Genomic DNA, 22517 nt, shown 5'->3' on the forward strand with positions numbered 1-22517 from the left:
ATCCAAGGGGTTGGAGGGGGGGTTCTGCAATATAAAAGGAGATTACTTCAGGTTTCATTGGACCATGCTTCAGACAATACCAGTTGGACTAATTTTTAGTGTCCTGCATTTTTTATCACATCCTTAGTGAGTGCCCCTCCGCATACAGGGTCTGGCTCCTGTTTTCTCCGTTCCTCCACAGGTTCGCCGTTCCTGCGCGGGCGACCGCCCAGCAGATCCTATACGGTCCAGCCAAGGGAATCTCTACATCTACCTTGAGGTGCTGGTGGCGTGTCGTCTGCGCAGTGAAGCAGGCACTGTGGGAGGGACGGAACATCTGTTTGTTTAATAAGCAGGAGCTGGACCCGATCGTCATCGCGCGGAGGGGCATGGTGTTTGTAAAAGACTACGTCAATCTGGAGGTCCATCAGAGGGGCAAGGAGGAAGCCTTTAAGAACTGGCGCATACAAGATCTGGGGGAGCTCAGGATCCCATGATGGGACCCACCTCCGGGGATGGTTAGTTCCCCCTGCTGGAGCCCGAGTCCAAGATCTTTTAAAGACCTTTTAAAGATTTTATGAATGATTGTTTTTAAAAGAAGATTTTAAATAACGAATCTTAATTGTTTTTAAAGATTTAGTTGTTTTTAAATCACATTGTTTAGGGTTTTTTAGGTATAGTTTTGTTATATTTTGTTGTCAGATACATTGACCGTTTTGGGTTTAATTTAAAATGCATTGGACTTTTTTTGTTTGTTTTTTATTTTTTCCTTTTTAATTGTTTTTTTTAATTTGTTCAATGCATTTTCAGTTATTTTCAATGTATCTGACTCTTTTGTTGGTGTGCAATTTTTTGCTTTTATCACGTTTTGTTTATTTGATTTGAGCACGTTTATTTTAAAGTTAATTGTTTTAGTTAAAATCACAAAGATTTTAAAATTTTTTAAGTGATTTTAATGATTGATATTTTAAATGATTTTAATCATAAGTATTAAAATTGGAATTGTTTTATTTTAAGAAATGTAAAATACTCAACCCAATAAACAGTATTTTTTATGAGTATTTATTGTATTGACTTTGATTCATTGAACTATCTGGATTCCAGTTGAGCCTGTTTTGCAGAATTAAGTACTTGTGTTGGGGGGAAGAGGAGGGCAGGGGGTAAAAATGCAGCTGGAAGCAATGGCTATGGTTTTGTAGGCCAGTTTCAATGAGCTAATTAGAGTTAAGCTGTTTTACTGGAAAATCATGAGATGCTCTGATTTGGTGTATGTATTGTGATTTGTTATATACAAAAAACAAAAACAAAAAAGATTCAGGAAATATTTTCAAAAGCAATAACATTTATTTTATTCCCAATGCATTTGTTCATATTACAAATTACATTATAACCACATAACCATAATTGATTTGTAACACATTGTTATTTTTGTTGGAATTGTATATTTTTTGTTGATTTGATCACGATTTCTGACCTTGTTTGTTTACGTATGGTAGAAAATGAAATATTGATATTGTTTAAAATACATGTGCATTTCCACACAGGGTTTTATCATTGTGCATTAATGTGTATTATATTGTACAAAGTGAATAACCCATGTAGTTAATTCAGGCACATGTTACTATTATCTCACCTGGTTGCACCAAATAGTAAAACATTCAACACATTAATAAATAAAAATGCAAAGCAACTATTTAATTAATATTTTATTAATATAGACTAAGATGTCAGATAGATCGTTCTTCTGTTTATTTCTTTATACTGCATTTCCTGTATTCAACGGGACATCTGTAAAAAAAAAAAAGCGTAACCTTGCTTCATTTAATATATAAAAATGAAGCTATGGCGGTAACCGGAAGCTGCACTGGCATATTTTCAGGGTAAAGACTACACCAGTACCAGCAGGGTTAACAGACAAGCCCAAGAAAAAAAAAGGAAAATAGGCTACATGCTTTCTGACATCTAACACGAGTCGTAACCCCCGCTCAAGCATGCGCAAATGATCGCCTGTCAACACTGGGGAACAGACGCCACTATTGGCTTAGATCGCGGCGGAGACCGGGGGGCGGACGAGTCTGAGCGCTACTATTTACAGACACTTTAACCGCCCAGTGATGTGGCCACTCGGCGACGTGAGCCGCCCTTTGCGCCGCTGATTGTCGCTATTTCCGCACTCAGGCGCCTGTCCGCCCCCAGCGCCGGAGCTCCTGCAATCCGAAGCGGCGGGAGGCGGGCCGTTGCCAGGGCCGAGGTTAGGTTGAGCCGGCGGGGCAGGCGGGCAGGTGAGGAGGCTGTCGGCGGTGCGAGGGCTGCCGCATTTCCTCCTTACTTCTGCTGGATTTGGTGTTATTTCGATCTCTTTTTGAGTAGTACAGATACGAAGCCAGTGTTAATAGGCACTAGGAAACCACAGGACGGAGCTGCTGTTAAGGTAGGAACATACATTTGTTTCCTGTATTTAAAATGATCTGTTCGTGTGTATAATTGATATATAATTAGGTGGAATGCGTTGTTAGTTACTGCACTGCTTTACCTGTTCGCTTCGGGCATTGGCTGTGCAGGCAGAATTACTGTGTTTACTGTACAATCCGGCTTCAAAAGCCGCTGTCAAACACGGGTCACGCAATCAGGACACGCTTAGTATAAACGCTGTTTTAACTTAGACTTGTATTTAAAATAAACTTAAATAATATTGGAGGGGCACGGGTTGCCAGTTGTTGGAGCTCTAGGCTATATAAATACAGCAATTTTAAATGCAAAACGTTTGGATCAATCAATCAAAACTCGATATACGTGTTATCCCACTGCTAGCACGGTGCTGTATAGATGGGAGCTGTTGAAACATTAATTGCAGCGTAATGGTGCACATGATCTTGTCCTCGACGTGGTTTGCTTTAGACTCCAGAGAATAGGGCGTTTCGGTACCCGTGACTAGTTTGCAGATTTTCAAAATCTAGTTTTGCAGTAAATTGAGTCTTCCTAATCTGGCGCTGTCATTTGTAGCTATTATGATCTGATCGGCGTTTTGTTCTGCGACCGACCAAAGGATGACACATGGGCAGAGACATGGCCAGAGATGCAGCCAGTTTGCCTGTAGTTCACCTGCAGCAGGACGCTGAGCCTATATTGTTGTGCAGTTATGTTAACATCTAGTCTGAGTAATAGATATTACTGTTCAGTAACGATGTATCTGAGTTTTATATATTATTATGTATAAGCACCGGAAATTAAATGTATTTTCTGAAGGTAGACTGAAAGTCGTCCTTAAACAACACCCTGTCTTTGGAAAACTTTATTATACAATATTTTCTAGGCATGTAAACCCAGTGCCAGGATATTACAGTACCCAGTGCACTTGAGGCTTAAATCAGTATTCTTCATTGTTTCGGTTCGGGTACCATCATCTACCCTTCAAAGTCCATTGTGATTTAGAAGTGCAATTTCTGGTATGTGGCTCTTTACTAAAATGCAGTTAAACCTTGCTGCTTTGACTGCACCAGGTAGTTAACCATTAACCCAGAACAATGCTACCTTGGTTCAGGGAAAGGAACATTGTAATGTGAACCCTCCTGTTAAACCAATTAGCTGTGGCCCTATCTAAAACCTGTACTGATAAAACTAAGGGCCGTATATAGGTTGACGCTGCAAAGCTCAGAATCAAACTTATGATCATGAAAGTCCTCCTTACCTCTGTTAAGGTCCAGTGCAACAGTGTAGGCCGGATCTTATTCTAAAAGAACTAAACACTTTTCTTTATCTGCGATGTGCTATGCCAGTTGTTTGTTCTGTTTGCTGCTCAGTTTCCCACTGCCCTTTCGAGTTACATGTTGAGAAAATGATCAAGTACATAAGTGAAAGCCCTATCATCTGCCCCCCATCCCCACACCCATCTTGTCTTGAAATACAATATAAAAATGTCATCTATATAAGAGGAGTCCTTGTTTCATAAAGCATTTTCAACAGGGAATGCCAGCTTCTTTCGCTCTGAATTCCTCCAACACTGCTGGCTTTGTGAAATCTTTGGCAGCTCCCGTTCTGAAAAAAGGGCTCGCCACCATTTCTGTATTTGGAAGTGACAGGAAGTGCCTCCAGGGTGCTGTCTGATTCGATGGTGGCTTTCTAAAGAAGGGCTCCGAACTGGACAGCTAAAAGATCATCTCAGACTGTGCTGTCACTTGCATCAAAACGGCACAGATTCTGATTTCCAGTTATTTTATTGCTTTCAGTTTTGTCTGTGTGTAAACTACAATTGCAGACTCCCCCTCTCATTTGGCTTTATCCACAGCAGGCTCTGCAAAAGGCTATTCATTTTGGCTCAAGACTGCATTCCCTGCCACTGTGCTGGCATGGAAGAACTGGAGGTGCGTGCACTACTATGCAAGGTTGAACTGTCCTCGACTCATTAGTTCAGTTTTCCATTGAAGTAGGCAATTGTATGCAGACGTTTCTTGTTAAAAAGCAGGGAGGAAAAATTGTTTCTAAGTGTACTGAAGTGGTCTTTAGTTAAAGATGCATTTATATAAGTTATATAATTAGGTAAAAATGCTCCAGTTTTAGTAATGCTGTAAGCTGAAGTAGGAATAAGTCTCTTGAAACACCTCTGGAGTAGGAAGATGTCTCTCTGTACCGGGCTTTCCAGAAGAGGCAAGTAGAATGAAAATGTAACCAGAGGATGGACACAACTCCCAGTTGCTCAGACAAACCAACTGTAAGAGGAGCTTACCTAGCAAACTCCATCGATTTTTGCCATTGTGAGACTCATGTTGGGAACTCTGGGATTTCCTAACTCCGCAGGTTGACTTTGGCTGCAGGTCCCTCAGTTATAAAACAAAACGAAAAGAGAATATTTTGACACGCATCTGTTGTTTTTTATTTAAGTTCTGTGTATTTTTATGCATTATATCAGGGTGCTTGAGTACTTGATTGTTCAAACTGAACTGTCTAACGTGAGCAGTTTTCACAATGAAATGGGTGTAAACCACAAATTTGTAGAATATATTGTTTTTCCATTGCAAACACTGCTCAGAATAATTATTGCAATGGACAACCTTGCTAATGGGGAAATTAATAATTATATTTAGAAGTATATGCTCTTATCCAGGCCACTTACAATTGTTAAAATATATCGAATTATTTTTATATACAATTACCCATTTATACAGATGGGTTCTACTGAAGGACGATATTGTCCGCTACCTGTTAGTTTTCTTTGACTTTCACTTGACTCTTTTCTGCCTGTCATCATTGTCTGATTGCTGGAGAAACCCCTTTTACAAACTATGATGTTAAGGGAGCGCCTGAAATTGGACTGTCTCCAGAAGCTGCGATAGATTTCAGACTGACAGCTGCCCGTGCAGACACACCCCTTCCACGAATACAGGCTGACATCATGAAATCGATTGCCATGGAGTTCCAAATAACTAAGGGATATTGTTAAAACTGTAATATATATATATCAAATGTTAGTGGTTTACATTTATTTTTTATGTATTTTTTAATGATGTAAACTAATGAATGACTACTGTGGTGCAACAGGCATATCGGAAGCACATTGTAAATTAAACTGGATCCATTATAAAGCAATTGAAATCCTATAGCCGTGCCGTTGTTTGGAAAAAGCTGAAGAATGAGATTCCTAAGATGTTTTAGGGAGGGTGTCCTGGAGCTCACTGGAATTTCTTGTAGATGTGACTGAGTTTGGACTGGATTGCTGTCTCCCACCCCCTCAACCTTTTACCTACTTAGCAGAATATTTGAGGGTGGACAGGTAAACCACTGACTTTCCCTTGAGTTGAAGGATGTTATTTTGGATGGGAGATTAAAGTTTCTTTCTTTAGCTGTTTTCACACTAGACAGTTTAACCCGGGGCAGCACCGGGTTGAAAATGACAATGTAAAAGCACTTGATTTTCAACCCGGTGCTGCAACAGAACTCTGAAGCTGGGGTGAACTCACCCGTGCTAGAGACTAGGGTTGAGATTTCCAACCTGGGATGAAGTGCTCATCTCAGGTTCAAAAAAGTTCATGTGAATCATAACCTAGCGCAAGGCCAATGTGAACACAAGCTGGGTTGATCTCAGGGGTGAGTCACCCCGGGGACGCCCTGGGTCTACTCAACGCAGGATTAGATGGTGTAGTGTGAGAACAGCTAGGCCTATACATTACGGATAGTACCTTTCAACTCAAATAAGTGTCATATTCTTCAATTGTAAGAATGCTAATATCAGAATCTGTAGATCTAATGGGTTTGTTTCTTTGAAAGCATACAGGTCTCCTAGTACTTTGGCTTTTTGGCTTTTTATTTTAAAATGTTGTCTCATTAATTGCTACACATTGATCCTTTATCTGCTTGATTCTGTTCCTGTATTTTGAGAGAAAAAAAACAGAACAAATGCACTACCCAAACAAGTTTATACAATATGGCAGATTTATAAAGTATCGTCCAATTTAGAAAATGAAACATTTATTCATATGCTTTGTATATTTATTTTTAAGGTCAATAAAACTAATTGCATATATCTGTGGTGATCAGTCATGCTCTTGAAGAGCTGCATTCCTGAACATTTCATATGTCTTTCTAAATCATTAATCACTTTGAACACATGGGTCATTTTGACTCGTTAAGCACAATATTCTAATCTATTAAGTAGTGATTTGGATTAATAAACAAAAAACAAATGGATGAAACTGTGCCTTTCCATCATCAATGATTGTCCAGCCCTGGCAGAGGCATTTCTATTTGAAGACCATTGATTAGTGACCTAAGGGAGTGCTTCTCAGCCCTTGTCCTGGAAATAAATAATAATACTGCTGTTTTTGCTGCTTTGTGTTCCAATTAAGCTCCTCGTTGAACTCTTAATTGAAGGAATTCCAACCTTATTCCAACATGGGCTGTTTTCAGCTCTTAAACAGGTACAGATAGTTCAGGTCAGTAGCTGACAACTGGGCTGGAATGAACAGCAGCAGACCTAAGGCATTGGTTCTTAACGTCTGATCCTTGAATCCCCCTGTCTTTTTGTTTTTTTTTTGTTTCAGCTGAGCTCTGTTAATTAATAAGTCCTTAATTGGAAGCTGTAGGTATTCAAGGTAATGTAAGTAGATGGATTATGAACTGGTCGACGTATAGGAAACAGAGGGTGTTGAATAGAGGAGTTGCTTCTAACTGGAGTGAGGTTGTTAGAGTTCCACAGGGATCAGTACTAGGGCCTTTGCTTTTTCTAATCTATATTAATGATCTGGACTCTGGGATAGTTAGCAAAATTTGCAGATACTAAAATAGGTGTCTCGGCAGATACAATCTCTGCAGCACAGGCTATTCAAAAGGACTGGCAGATGAAATGTGGACAAGTACTGTACAATGCACTAGTTAGAGCTCATCTGGATACTGTGTACAGTTCTGGGCTCCACACTTCAAGAAGGATATCGCTGCTCTAGAGGCAGTTCAGAGGAGAGCAGCCAGACTTATTCCAAGGCTGAAGGGAATGTCCTACTGAGAGACTGAGGGACCTGAACCTTTTCACCCTGGAACAGAGGAGACTATGTGGGGACTTGATTCAAGTCTTCAAAATCATGAAGGGCATCGACCACATCAAACCAGAGGAGCTTTTCCAGATCAGCAAGGACACACGCACCCGGGGACACAAATGGAAATTGGGCTACAAGGCGTTCAAGACGGAAAACAGGTGACACTTCTTCACACAGAGAGTTGTCACAATCTGGAACAAACTCCCCAGCAATGTGGTAGATGCTGAAAGTTTGGGAACATTTAAAAATAGACTGGATAAGATCCTTGGATCACTCGGTTATTAATGGTCACCAAACGAGCACGATGGGTCGAATGGCCACCTCTTGTTTGTAAACTTTCTTATGTTCTTATGTTCTATGTTGTGTGCTAGCGAAATTCATCTGTACATTTGAGGACATATGACAAAAAGTGAACTTAAAACAATTTAGAGAAGATACTGTCATCTAAGCTATTTTAGGTAGCCTGTATTTTCTTTTGAAGCCTTGTTTCAAACTCGGTACAGTTTGGCACTGAAGTCTCTAGGGGCATGATTTGAGTTGCATCACACGCTGTCATGTTTTGTTGGCTCAGGGCCCGCTGCGTTTCACCTGGTCCAGGATGACCTCTACGTTTTTGAGTGTTCACATTACATATGAGATTAGGCGGTCCTGGGCTGGCCTAAATCTCAAGTGTGAACAAGGTCTTTGAAACTGCAAATCAAATTCTTGGGTGGAAAAGCAGAGCAGTATACTTTTTTCCAATCCTGCTATGCCTGATTTAGTCAGAGCAGAGTTTGAAACTCTTCCCATCTGTTCTGTTAAAGAGGTAGTTAGTACAACTTGCCTCCTCCAGCTATTTAAATTTAATCGAATCTACTTATTCCGGGACTTATTGAATTTTCTGTTTGTGTTATAGAAGCCAGCACCAGAGATCACCAGTGTTGCATCTAGCTCATGTTATTGACTAAATCTCATTTTAAATAATGCATTCATAAGAAATAAAGCTGTCTTATTTTATAAGACCTAATTAATTCTAGAAATCAGACATTCATTATCTTATCAAAAGTATGTTGGGCTTCTCTAGAGCCAAATATTTATTGAGAATATTTTGCTTGATTAGGAAATATTGTTTTTAAAAGGTTACTTTCAGCATCTGTAATAATCTGACTCCAAAGCAAAGACTATCCTGCATCTTTATTCCACATTCCCATTGACCGACAGATTGACACATAAAAACCCAAAGATCTCTGCCCTTGCCAGGTAACTACAAGACCCTGGAGTTGTGAATTCAGAATTGCCCGTCAAAAAGTAATCGCAAATGCATCGATCCTGCTCAGAAATGCCAGTGTAAACGTTTAGTGATCGGATCAAATGTAGGCTACCTCTCAGGGAGATAGTACACTTCCAGATCAAAAATGGCAGAGTTAAAGCACCTAGTGTCCAGACAAAACAGCTGCTCAACATTCCAAGGCCCCCTGCTTCTGACGGTTTGTTTTTCCCCTTGGAGCCTCTCTCCACAGGGAGTTTCTGCTGCTCGGCTGATAACACTGTCAAAGGGAAGAGGAGGCCTGTGGGTGAGCAGCAGGACAGCTGGGATAGCCATCAAAGCCTTAGTCGTGGTCGTGCTGCTTCTCGTTCTACAATGGCATTTCAAACCATGCCCTCTCACCATGTGTTTTGAAGTAGGCCTACTACTTATTTTCTTTTTTGCATTTCATCCACACAGAGGTCAGAATAGTTTAACTTTATTCTTTTTTTTTTATGAAGATAAGGTTCTGTTCATTGAAATTCTTCAGTGGCAGGTGTGAAGGGAAAGGAATAAACTCTGCTTCTTCTATCTACAGTGGAAAGATATTGGTGACATACATACATCATCTGAAATGTGCTCTAGCATGAAACCTGCATGAATCCTACTCAAGTAGAAGTACTGTTACTTTGATGAAATGTTACTCAAGTAGAAGTAGACATACTGGTATAAAATACTACTCAAGTATAAGTAAAAAGTACTCTGAGTACAAGTTACATAACACACACACACACATGTATATAATTTTTTCCCCCTTCAGTCATGACCAGAGTGCAGAGCTATGTAACAATAAATGATTATATTGATTTAAAAGTTTGTTTTTATTATTATTTTTAAATGACTGTAGCTGATATTTAAATATATAAATACAATCCTAACTTACCTAGAACACAAATAAATGTTAATATAATTTCATTGTTATTTGTTGTGGGGGACATCACTCCTCAGTACAGGAGGCCTTAGTTGGGACAGAATGATGAATGATATAACGTAATGCCCATTGACTATAATGGAGAGTGGAATGCCCAATAGACTACAATGGAGAAAACTTAAGGAAAACCGTAATCCTAAAATCCTGAATACACTTTCTTTAAAATAACCTTATATAATACAGTGAGGGAAAAAAGTATTTGATCCCCTGCTGATTTTGTACGTTTGCCCACTGACAAAGAAATGATCAGTCTATAATTTTAATGGTAGGTGTATTTTAACATTGAGAGACAGAATAACAACAACAAAATCCAGAAAAACACATTTCAAAAAAGTTATACATTGATTTGCATGTTAATGAGGGAAATAAGTATTTGACCCCTTCGACTTAGTACTTGGTGGCAAAACCCTTGTTGGCAATCACAGAGATCAGACGTTTCTTGTAGTTGGCCACCAGGTTTGCTCAGGAGGGATTTTGTCCCACTCCTCTGTACCTGTTTAAGAGCTGAAAACAGCCCATGTTGGAATAAGATCCTCTCCAAGTCATTAAGGTTTCGAGGCTGACGTTTGGCAACTCGAACCTTCAGCTCCCTCCACAGATTTTCTATGGGATTAAGGTCTGGAGACTGGCTAGGCCACTCCAGGACCTTAATGTGCTTCTTCTTGAGCCACTCCTTTGTTGCCTTGGCTGTGTGTTTTGGGTCATTGTCATGCTGGAATACCCAACCAAGACCCATTTTCAATGCCCTGGCTGAGGGAAGGAGGTTCTCACCCAAGATGTGACGGTACATGGCCCCGTCCATCGTCCCTTTGATGCGGTGCAGTTGTCCTGTCCCCTTAGCAGAAAAACACCCCCAAAGCATAATGTTTCCACCTCCATGTTTGATGGTGGGGATGGTGTTCTTGGGGTCATTCCTCCTCCTCCAAACACGGCAAGTTGAGTTGATGCCAAAGAGCTCGATTTTGGTCTCATCTGACCACAACACTTTCCCCCAGTTCTCCTCTGAATCATTCAGATGTTCATTGGTAAACTTCAGACGGACCTGTACATGTGCTTTCTTGAGCAGTGGGGCCTTGCGGGCGCTGCAGGATTTCAGTCCTTCACAGCGTAGTGTGTTACCAATTGTTTTCTTGGTGACTATGGTCCCAGCTGCCTTGAGATCATTAACAAGATCCTCCCGTGTAGTTCTGGGCTGATTCCTCACCGTTTTCATGATCATTGAAACTCCACGAGGTGAGATCTTTCATGGAGCCCCAGACCGAGGGAGACTGACAGTTGTGTTTCTTCCATTTGTGAATAATCACACCAACTGTTGTCACCTTCTCACCAAGCTGCTTGGCGATGGTCTTGTAGCCCATTCCAGCCTTGTGTAGGTCTACAATCTTGTCCCTGACATCCTTGGACAGCTCTTTGGTCTTGGCTATGGTGGAGAGTTTGGAATCTGATTGATTGATTGCTTCTGTGGACAGGTGTCTTTTATACAGGTAACGAGCTGAGATTAGGAGCACTCCCTCTGCTAGCACTCTGCTAGTTACCTGTATAAAAGACACCTGGGAGCCAGAAATCTTGCTGATTTGATAGGGAATCAAATACTTATTTCCCTTTTTTGAAATGCGTTTTTCTGGATTTTGTTGTTATTCTGTCTCTCACTGTTAAAATACACCTACCATTAAAATTATAGACTGATCATTTCTTTGTCAGTGGGCAAACGTACAAAATCAGCAGGGGATCAAATACTTTTTTCCCTCACTGTACATACAAGTGGAATGGCATGTAATGACAACTGACTTCCATGGAATGGCAGGACTGGGATACCGAAAATGCACTGAAACCATAACACAAATGGGATTGACTGCATATATATATATATATATATGTGTATATATACACTCACCTAAATGATTATTAGGAACACCATACTAATACTGTGTTTGACCCCCTTTCGCCTTCAGAACTGCCTTAATTCTACTTGGCATTGATTCAACAAGGTGCTGAAAGCATTCTTTAGAAATGTTGGCCCATATTGATAGGATAGCATCTTGCAGTTGATGGAGATTTGTGGGATGCACATCCAGGGCACGAAGCTCCCGTTCCACCACATCCCAAAGATGCTCTATTGGGTTGAGATCTGGTGACTGTGGGGGCCAGTTTAGTACAGTGAACTCATTGTCATGTTCAAGAAACCAATTTGAAATGATTTGACCTTTGTGACATGGTGCATTATCCTGCTGGAAGTAGCCATCAGAGGATGGGTACATGGTGGTCATAAAGGGATGGACATGGTCAGAAACAATGCTCAGGTAGGCCGTGGCATTTAAACGATGCCCAATTGGCACTAAGGGGCCTAAAGTGTGCCAAGAAAACATCCCCCACACCATTACACCACCACCACCAGCACCAGCCTGCACAGTGGTAACAAGGCATGATGGATCCATGTTCTCATTCTGTTTACGGCAAATTCTGACTCTACCATCTGAATGTCTCAACAGAAATCGAGACTCATCAGACCAGGCAACATTTTTCCAGTCTTCAACTGTCCAATTTTGGTGAGCTTGTGCAAATTGTAGCCTCTTTTTCCTATTTGTAGTGGAGATGAGTGGTACCCGGTGGGGTCTTCTGCTGTTGTAGCCCATCCGCCTCAAGGTTGTACGTGTTGTGGCTTCACAAATGCTTTGCTGCATACCTCGGTTGTAACGAGTGGTTATTTCAGTCAAAGTTGTCAATGCAGAAAGTGGTATCATGGAGCTTGCCTTTCAACAAACACCATCAAGCTTCCAAAGTATTTTATTTGTGAGACCTGCTTGTAAAATCAAAATATTTGTTTTGTGAAAACAATCCTATTGTTTTCAGTGCATCTTCTGTATTCCAGGCCTGTCATTCCATGGAAATCGGCTGTCATTCCATGCTATTCCACTTTTATTTTTTATATTATGTTATTTTAAAGAAAGTGTATTCAGGATTTTAGGATTCATGTGTGGGATTTGGAGATATAGACCATTCTTCTGTTTTCTCAACTGTAGTCTATGGGCATTCCACTCCCCATTATAGTCAATGGGCATTCTGTTTTTTTATTCGTTTTAGTCTATCCCTTGTATTTTACAGAAACATCTCTTTTCAAAGATTTAGTACGGGTTTGTAATTTGTAATATTGTCTGATATTTCATCAACATTGCTGAATGATGTATCCATTGTGATCGTGTGAACATTCACCATTTCAGAGATCAGTGCTATTTTTAAATCGAGCACGATGCTGATTGGCTAAAATGGATATATTGTGTTTTCATATAATTCAGTCAAATTTCGAGTTTTGGGGAAAAAAAATAAAAATTGTGTATACTACGTGAAATGGTACTCTCTAGGAGTATAGCCATATAAATTTAAATATGTGTGGAATTGGCTTTAAACACGTTTTGCCACAAAGCTCTCAAATATTTGCTCACTAATAGGGGTGTAATTATTCCACACATTTTCAATTTGGTTCAGTTTTAGATTATTTGTAATTTTTTTCACACACTTGTCTCCAAATTAATAACATTTTTTGTGAGAAATCTAGCAATTTTTTTAACCTTACCAGCCAGGAAATCAAGAATAACAGTAAATGACCAGTAAGGGCTAATGAAATGCACTTTAATGGACTTTAAGTAGTTCTAGATTTGCATGAATAGTTTTTCTGGAGTTGTCATGATTGAATTCCACGGAACATTAGAAACTTGCTGAGCTGATCAGAGGATAGGCAGACAGGATCAGAACATGCACTTATCCATGAACAAGAAATACAAAACAAACTCCCACAATGCATTTTATAAATCGGTATGCACATACCTTAGCAGACATATACAATTTTCAACACTACAGTGCCCTATAATATAAATAACATCAAACAGGTGACTGATCAATGCATTGATCCAGAGACGTGGGTTTGCAACGTGATCAAAATTGAAGGAAAGTTAGAAACTTGCTGAGCCGATCACAGGGCAGGCAGGCGAGCGTTATAGCAGGTGCAAATCTGCTAATACAATAAATAATGATAGTAATATATGACTATATGACGTTTCATGAATCCACACAATTATAACCCTTTCACAATTACTAATTTCTGTTATAAAGCCCAGATTGTCGGATATATTGTATTCAGTATATCCTACTGCATAAACTGCGGTTGGAGAAAACAGTGTTTATAACTTATTCAATTTGAGGAGTTCACAGCTGAAACGCTGTGTAAGTATTTAATTTAAATATTTAATGACATAAGAATGGATAAGTGGGAGAAATTCACATACACATAGTTAACTTACCTTACTGCTGCTGGACTGGATGACTGACTTCAAATCATTGATTATTTGACTGACCAACCGTAACGGTCATGACACAATTTAATTGGCCTGTTGAGTGTTGTGGGTGGAATGCTTGTCATTTTAATGCATTGCTCCTTCATTTATTGGCCTTTTTGTTTGTCTGTCACCCAATTTTTTTTCCTGTATTCCTGTATTGTAATTTGTACTCTTTAACGAATGCCTTTTTAAAAGTAGCGAAGTACAATACTTAACTCAAAACTTCCTTAGTAAAAGTAAAATTTACCAAATTTGAAAAACAAGTACAAGTACACGAAAAAGCTACTCAATTACAGGAACGAGAGTAGTTGTAATTAGTTACTTTCCACCCCTGCATCAGGCCCACCCCACCTTGGCAGGACAAGGACATTGATTATGTATCTAGGCACTGTTGGTTTTCATAAGGATTGGAGGGAGAGGAACTGCCAGATAAGGCTAAGTGACCCTGAAACAATTAATTAATATAAATACAAATAGTCTGAAATAAATATATAAATTAAGTGACTATTATTAACTTAATTTCTTGCCTGTCTGCTGCTAATAGAGCCTGTCTTGTTTCTCATAAATTAAATGGCAACCTCAGTTCTTAAGCATCTGCCTGTGTGGTCTTCCCACTCATTTCAGGTTCAGGCTCAAGACAAAAAGACAAACCCACATACAAAATATCCTGAGCTAAGTTCAAACTAGCAATTCTAATGAAGACTCAATATAAACTATCCTAACATTAGATAGAATCTTTAGAACAAATTATTGCTGCCATTTCATTACAGAAAAGAATAATGCAATTTCCCCAATTTCCCTACAATACCACAATCAAGTCTTTATCAACAAATCTGCATGTTTTCATAACGGGACCACCAGAACAGTATAAAATAAAATGTATTCTAGTTAGTTATTCTAAAACATGTTAAAGAAGATATCGCTTATTTATTAATTCCACAGAAACCGTAGCTGTTGATTATAATCAGATAATGGAATAGGGATTCAATCTGTGATTTGTTAGCGCCTGTGCTCTTTACAGATCAATATCGCATTCAAATAAAAAGATCCACCTTGGCATAAAATAATACCATTCTGGTACACATCACAGACTTACAAGGGGAGCTCAACTCACTAAACACAGATGGGTCATTCTCCCAAAAATATGTACCACTGAGGGTGATCACCAACTTGTCAATTGTTAATCTTTTTTTTTTTTAATACATAACGTACATTGTTAGAACACAAAATTAAGAAATAAATGATAGTTTCAATAATGAAATCCTTACAATTTTCATGTAATTAATAATTTGATCACGAAAAGTAGAATTCTGTATTATACCATTTTGTCACATGCTTTGTAGTTTAGCCAAAATGGCTCTGAATTATTGTATACCTTACTTAATCATTATAAACAGAATTTAAACTGATATATTAATTGATAATATTAGATAGGATTTTTGTTTTAAAAAAAAACTGTCGAATTTGAAACAGTGTCTTTAAACAAATTTTTTATTTTTTTTTGCCCACCGTGGATATCTTATCAGATGCATATAATCACACAAATATATAGTTGGTTTCGTGAAAATTTGGATGAGAATGTGAGCAGTGTAATGCAATTTTTTAAAATTTGTTTATGCGAGTACGGTGTCCCAAATTCTATCGGTACATGAAAGGGATAGATTTCCTTGCAATCAGCATCCAATTCTGCATTTATAGGCTAAATAACCTACTGTTGGCAGAAAAATTACAGTTGCTAAATTTAGAAGGGTTACTATGTGTAAGGAGTGGAGCAATTTTGTCCTTGGTGTCTCATTTGTGATTTAGGTTACTACAGGAACTTCAGTCAGCAAAAAAGATGGATTTGTGTTGTGTTGTGTGAATTTAAAGTAATTTAAGGTGGTTTTCATATTAGTATACAGTGAGGGGGGAAAAAAGTATTTGATCCCTTGCTGATTTTTTACATTTGCCCACTGACAAAGAAATGATCAGTCTATAATTGTAATGGTAGGTGTATTTTAACAGTGAGAGACAGAATAACAGCAAAAAAATCCAGAAAAACACATTTCAAAAAAGTTATAAATTGATTTGCATGTTAATGAGGGAAATAAGTATTTGATCCCCTATCAGTCAGCAAGATTCCTGGCTCCCAGGTGTCTTTTATACAGGTAACGAGCTGAGATTAGGAGTGCTCCTAATCTCAGCTCATTACCTGTATAAAAGACACCTGTCCACAGAAGCAATCAATCAATCAGATTCCAAACTCTCCACCATGGCCAAGACCAAAGAGCTGGATGTCAGGGACAAGATTGTAGACCTACACAAGGCTGGAATGGGCTACAAGACCATCGCCAAGCAGCTTGGTGAGAAGGTGACAACAGTTGGTGCGATTATTCGCAAATGGAAGAAACACAAAATAACTGTCAGTCTCCCTCAGTCTGGGGCTCCATGCAAGATCTCACCTCGTGGAGTTTCAATGATCATGAGAACGGTGAGGAATCAGCCCAGAACTACACGGGAGGATCTTGTTAATGATCTCAAGGCAGCTGGGACCATAGTCACCAAGAAAACAATTGGTAACACAATATGCTGTGAAGGACTGAAATCCTGCAGCGCCCGCAAGGCCCCCCTGCTCAAGAAAGCACATGTACAGGCCCGTCTGAAGTTTGCCAAAGAACATCTGAATGATTCAGAGGAGAACTGGGGGAAAGTGTTGTGGTCAGATGAGACCAAAATCGAGCTCTTTGGCATCAACACAACTCGCCGTGTTTGGAGGAGGAGGAATGACCCCAAGAACACCATCCCCACCGTCAAACATGGAGGTGGAAACATTATGCTTTGGGGGTGTTCTGCTAAGGGGACAGGACAACTGCACCGCATCAAAGGGACGATGGACGGGGCCATGTACCGTCACATCTTGGGTGAGAACCTCCTTCCCTCAGCCAGGGCATTGAAAATTGGTCGTGGATGAGTATTCCAGCATGACAATGACCCAAAACACACAGCCAAGGCAACAAAGGAGTGGCTCAAGAAGAAGCACATTAAAGGTCCTGGAGTGGCCTAGCCAGTCTCCAGACCTTAATCCCATAGAAAATCTGTGGAGGGAGCTGAAGGTTCGAGTTGCCAAACGTCAGCCTCAAAAGCTTAATGACTTGGAGAGGATCTGCAAAGAGGAGTGGGACAAAATCCCTCCTGAGATGTGTGCAAACCTGGTGGCCAACTACAAGAAACGTCTGACCTCTGTGATTGCCAACAAGGGTTTTGCCACTAAGTCGAAGGGGTCAAATACTTATTTCCCTCATTAACATGCAAATCAATGTATAACTTTTTTGAAATGCATTTTTCTGGATTTTTTTGTTGCTATTCTGTCTCTCACTGTTAAAATACACCTACCATTAAAATTATATACTGATCATTTCTTTGTCAGTGGGCAAACTTACAAAATCAGCAGGGGATCAAATAGTTTTTTCCCCCACTGTATTTAGTTTTTTCATATGGGATACAATCTAATTACAGTTAAATGGATTTTTTTGTGTGCTTATTTTGTCTGTTGCAGGTCGTGTTTGTTTTGTGCAGATTTTCACGGTGCTGCAGAGAGCTGCACAATTCCATAGATCCCATTGGTAGAGCAGCGCGAACTGCAGAAATCTGCACTACACTACACAACTATGCTAAAATCATATCGGACAACCAAGAACACAAGATAATATTTGTTTATATACTTTTCATGTGTGTTTGATGTCTTTGTTCCAATCAAAACCTCATGGGGTGGTAAAAACATGCCACTAGCATGAAATGTAACTGGCTGATTATCTTTTTTCATACATAGTATTTGAGGCATTTAAAAATGGGAATTCCCTACTAAAAGGACTGTCCCAATTTCAAAAGCCCATAACGCTGTAAATATTTGCATCACATGCATATGGATAATATCATTTGAAAGGAAATTGCTTTTTTTATTTATATATATATATATATATGCTCAGAACATAGCTTGGCGTAACACAATACACATAACACGATAATAAAAAATAAAAAAAATCTGCACGTTTCAATATGCAAAGTCATGTTTCACATCATCTAAAGAAGGCATGTATGTACAGTAGGCTGAATCTCCACATATCCTTTCAGTGGTGTATCGACAACAACTGTACCAGTTTCTGTGTTGAAAGGACAAACAGAACCCACTCTACAAGCTTTTGTGAGAGGTGTCTAGTTGGTGTCCAAACACATACCCAAGTGGCCAAACAAAACTGTAGATAAAATAATACAAATGAATCCAATACTATGTACAAATCCACCACAGGATTGAATCCACGGCCGCATCGCAGCTTTATGTGTCACCAGGCGGTCTGTACAGCTTGTTTATGCATTCCTCTTGTGCATAGATGCTATTGGCTAACCGCCGAATCTGCATATCGTTTGAAAGCTGAGTTTATTGGCTACACGCCTGTGCCAATCTCACGGACACCACATCAAGTGTTTTCATATATATATGTATATATATTTTTTTTTTAAATCACCTGGTAGGAAAGAACTTAATCAATTGCAGAGAAATTAATTATAAATTTAGATTTTGGTCCATCTGGTGCTAGTGATCATCTGCTATCTGATTTTGTAAGTGGTTTCATTTTGTTTCCACAATAAACAGACACCGCAGCAGTATTGTACACAAATGCCTCACTCCAAATCTCTACCCATATTTACTTTTTACCTTTAACATGCATGTGCATTCTTTCTAAAGCATTAGAAGGTACACTGAATAAGTGGGAAACTTTATTTTCAGCTCTTGTAATACCTATGTTTTCTCTTTGAAGCTCCCTCTTTAATGCTTCTCACGACCTCCTGTGGTCCTGTAAGACTTTAGGTAGATGTCATCAGGGTGTTATTCCTGGTTTCTCAGGGTTCAGATTCAACAGGCCCCCACTAAGATTCTGTGATTGATTTGAGCTTTGCATATAGACAACCTTTAACCACGTGCTACTGTCTCCCCCACCACATAAATTTCCCTTACATGCAATTAATTCAGAATGAAATGCCCCATATTTCTCTTAGGTGATCTTGAGATAGTTCTCTTCTTAGGATCAGAAATTGTGTTTGTAAATTGTGGTATGGAATACAATACTTCGGAATGTATCTAGGTTTTTAAGATGACGACAATTATTTTAACACTAGAACAGGGTGCTGTATTAAAAACATGTAGCTATATTATGAAAGTGCAAGCAATGCAACAATCGCATAAATTACATACACTACTATAATAATGTAAATATATTGGCACTAATATATAAACAATACAAAAGGCACAACTGGATTTTTATTTTGGCGGGGGGGGGGTTATTCCAAATTCTGTAAATGTGTACCACCAAAAAAAAAGTGCCAGCAGACCTAACGAAGGGTATAGGTTATATTATTATTATTTATTTATTTATTTATTGGCAGACGCCCTTATCCAGGGTGACCTACAACATAAGTGCAATACAAAGTGCAGCAGAGCGAGTGAAATCAATAAAATAAACAATCAGCAATGCAGGAATTAATATAGGAATTAATATATCTATAGTGGTATATCTTGATGACAATCTGAATATTACAGAAGTGTAACAAACTTGAATGTGTTTATAGAGGCTGTGTTGGAAAGAATTAAGCTTTATTTTCCAATAAATTCCCACGGAGACCCTGTGTCTGGTTAGGACCGCAAGGCCTATTGATTCCCTGGTTACAAACAGTTAGAGTGCCTGCCAAAGGGGCAATCTACAGAAGGAGGGGGCAGTCCTCTCTCTTCCTATTGGTGCAAGCAGTGATACAGGAACAAAAACTGCCAATAATACAGTTACAGTTTTGTATAATACTGAAGGTCTTGGAAAGTTTCAGAACTTGTTTCACAACTTGTTTATGTCTTATAATAGAAACCTGTCCTAAGATATAGAATTTGCTCAGTACCTGGCCATATTCTCCTTGCACATAAGCTGAATCACCCTCACACATACAGAAGAAAACAATGATTTATTATTCAGAAAAGCATTAATCTAGCTGGCCTATAGAAATAAATAATACATGTATGCAAACTGTGTAGCCTACTTTAAAACCTACATTTGTACGTAACCACATTCACCGAGGTATGACTGAAATGAAATGAATCAATAAATGTAATCAGACTGCAACAGTACATGTTAGCAATGTGTTTACATACCTGCATATAATTTGTATAGAATAACATTATTGATGTCTGTAATATTTTGATAAACCTTTTAACGTCTGTGCCATCCACCTGCAAGACGAAGTACAGAAATGAGTCTTATTTAGTTATATCCACAGCTTCATTCAAGTTGATCAAATCAGTTGAGTAATGCATTTAAACAGTACTAGGATATACTGCATGTACAGTGGGGGGAAAAAAGTATTTGATCCCCTGCTGATTTTGTATGTTTGCCCACTGACAAAGAAATGATCAGTCTATAATTTTAATGGTATGTGTATTTTAACAGTGAGAGACAGAATAGCAACAAAAACATCCAGAAAAACGCATTTCAAAAAAGTTATACATTGATTTGCATGTTAATGAGGGAAATAAATATTTGACCCCTTCGACTTAGTACTTGGTGGCAAAACCCTTGTTGGCAATCACAGAGGTCAGATGTTTCTTATAGTTGGCCACCAGGTTTGCACACATCTCAGGAGGGATTTTGTCCCACTCCTCTTTGCAGATCCTCTCCCAAGTCATTAAGGTTTCGAGGCTGACGTTTGGCAACTCGAACCTTCAGCTCCCTCCACAGATTTTCTATGGGATTAAGGTCTGGTGACTGGCTAGACCACTCCAGGACCTTAATGTGCTTCTTCTTGAGCCACTCCTTTGTTGCCTTGGCTGTGTGTTTTGGGTCATTGTCATGCTGGAATACCCATCCACGACCCATTTTCAATGCCCTGGCTGAGGGAAGGAGGTTCTCACCCAAGATTTGACGGTACATGGCCCCGTCCATCGTCCCTTTGATGTGGTGCAGTTGTCCTGTCCCCTTAGCAGAAAGACACCCCCAAAGCATAATGTTTCCACCTCCATGTTTGACGGTGGGGATGGTGTTCTTGGGGTCATTCCTCCTCCTCCAAACACGGCGAGTTGAGTTGATGCCAAAGAGCTTGATTTTGGTCTCATCTGACCACAACACTTTCACCCAGTTCTCCTCTGAATCATTCAGATGTTCTTTGGCAAACTTCAGACGGGCCTGTACATGTGCTTTCTTGAGCAGGGGGGCCTTGCGGGTGCTGCAGGATTTCAGTCCTTCACGGTGTAGTGTGTTACCAATTGTTTTCTTGGCGACTATGGTCCCAGCTGCCTTGAGATCATTAACAAGATCCTCCCGTGTAGTTCTGGGCTGATTCCTCACCGTTCTCATGATCATTGAAACTCCACGAGGTGAGATCTTGCATGGAGCCCCAGACCGAGGGAGACTGACAGTTTTTTTGTGTTTCTTCCATTTGTGAATATTCGCACCAACTGTTGTCACCTTCTCACCAAGCTGCTTGGCGATGGTCTTGTAGCCCATTCCAGCCTTGTGTAGGTCTACAATCTTGTCCCTGACATCCTTGGACAGCTCTTTGGTCTTGGCCATGGTGGAGAGTTTGGAATCTTATTGATTGATTGCTTCTGTGGACAGGTGTCTTTTATACAGGTAACGAGCTGAGATTAGGGGCACTCCCTTTAAGAGAGTGCCCCTAATCTCAGCTCGTTACCTGTATAAAAGACACCTGGGAGCCAGAAATCTTGCTGATTGATAGGGGATCAAATACTTATTTCCCTCATTAACATGCAAATCAATTTATAACTTTTTTGAAATGCGTTTTTCTGGATTTTTTTGCTGTTATTCTGTCTCTCACTGTTAAAATACACCTACCATTAAAATTATAGACTGATCATTTCTTTGTCAGTGGGCAAACGTACAAAATCAGCAGGGGATCAAATACTTTTTTCCCCCACTGTATAAGCAAAATACTATAGTTCTCTATATGGTTCAAGGTAAATTGGATTAACTTTTTTGTAATTCCTACAATACACATAACCTATTAAATACATAGACAAGAATAATTTAAATTTTAAAACAGCCATCCAACTGATGGCCTTGGTGATCCTACTGTTAATGTCTCCTGCATACCTATGGTTAATGTACTCCCATCTGCTATTAATACAATTGCTCGGGCGGTGTAAAATGTTATCTGTAAAACGTGACGATTTGTAACATACCATATATGTTATGTGTGTTTTTTTTCAAGGACTTTCTGTTCCAGTTCCCATATGCACTCAACAAAACCACAGAAGCCACAAGGGGTTTGTAATAAATTCACATACTACTATAACCAGTCTTGAGGATCCCAGATTCAGTTCCATTTCAGCCAGAGTTTAGGATGGAACATTAGAGAACAGTTTTATTTCATTACAAATTATTTGCAACGCTCAATTGTCACTTCTTTGGTTTATATTAATGCTCCAATACAAG

The 22517-nt window shown here is 39.3% G+C and overlaps 1 protein-coding gene across 7 annotated transcripts in view; it reads left to right on the forward strand.

Annotated features, from left to right (window-relative positions):
- Positions 1–2140: 2140 nt before the first annotated feature.
- Positions 2141–22517, forward strand: part of numb (NUMB endocytic adaptor protein) — a 113952-nt gene continuing 93575 nt past the window's right edge. The window contains exons 1-3 of one of the 7 annotated variants that reach the window (XM_066694853.1): positions 2142–2410; positions 4265–4340; positions 22294–22348. The gene's annotated coding sequence lies outside the window, so the exon portion shown is untranslated. Of the gene's footprint in view, positions 2411–4264; positions 4341–22293; positions 22349–22517 lie in introns of all 7 variants that reach the window. The other 6 variants (XM_066694852.1, XM_066694857.1, XM_066694851.1 and 3 more) reach the window with 6 other exon arrangements.

This window comes from Amia ocellicauda, chromosome 21 (genome assembly GCF_036373705.1).
Source record: "Amia ocellicauda isolate fAmiCal2 chromosome 21, fAmiCal2.hap1, whole genome shotgun sequence".
Lineage (NCBI taxonomy): Eukaryota > Metazoa > Chordata > Actinopteri > Amiiformes > Amiidae > Amia > Amia ocellicauda.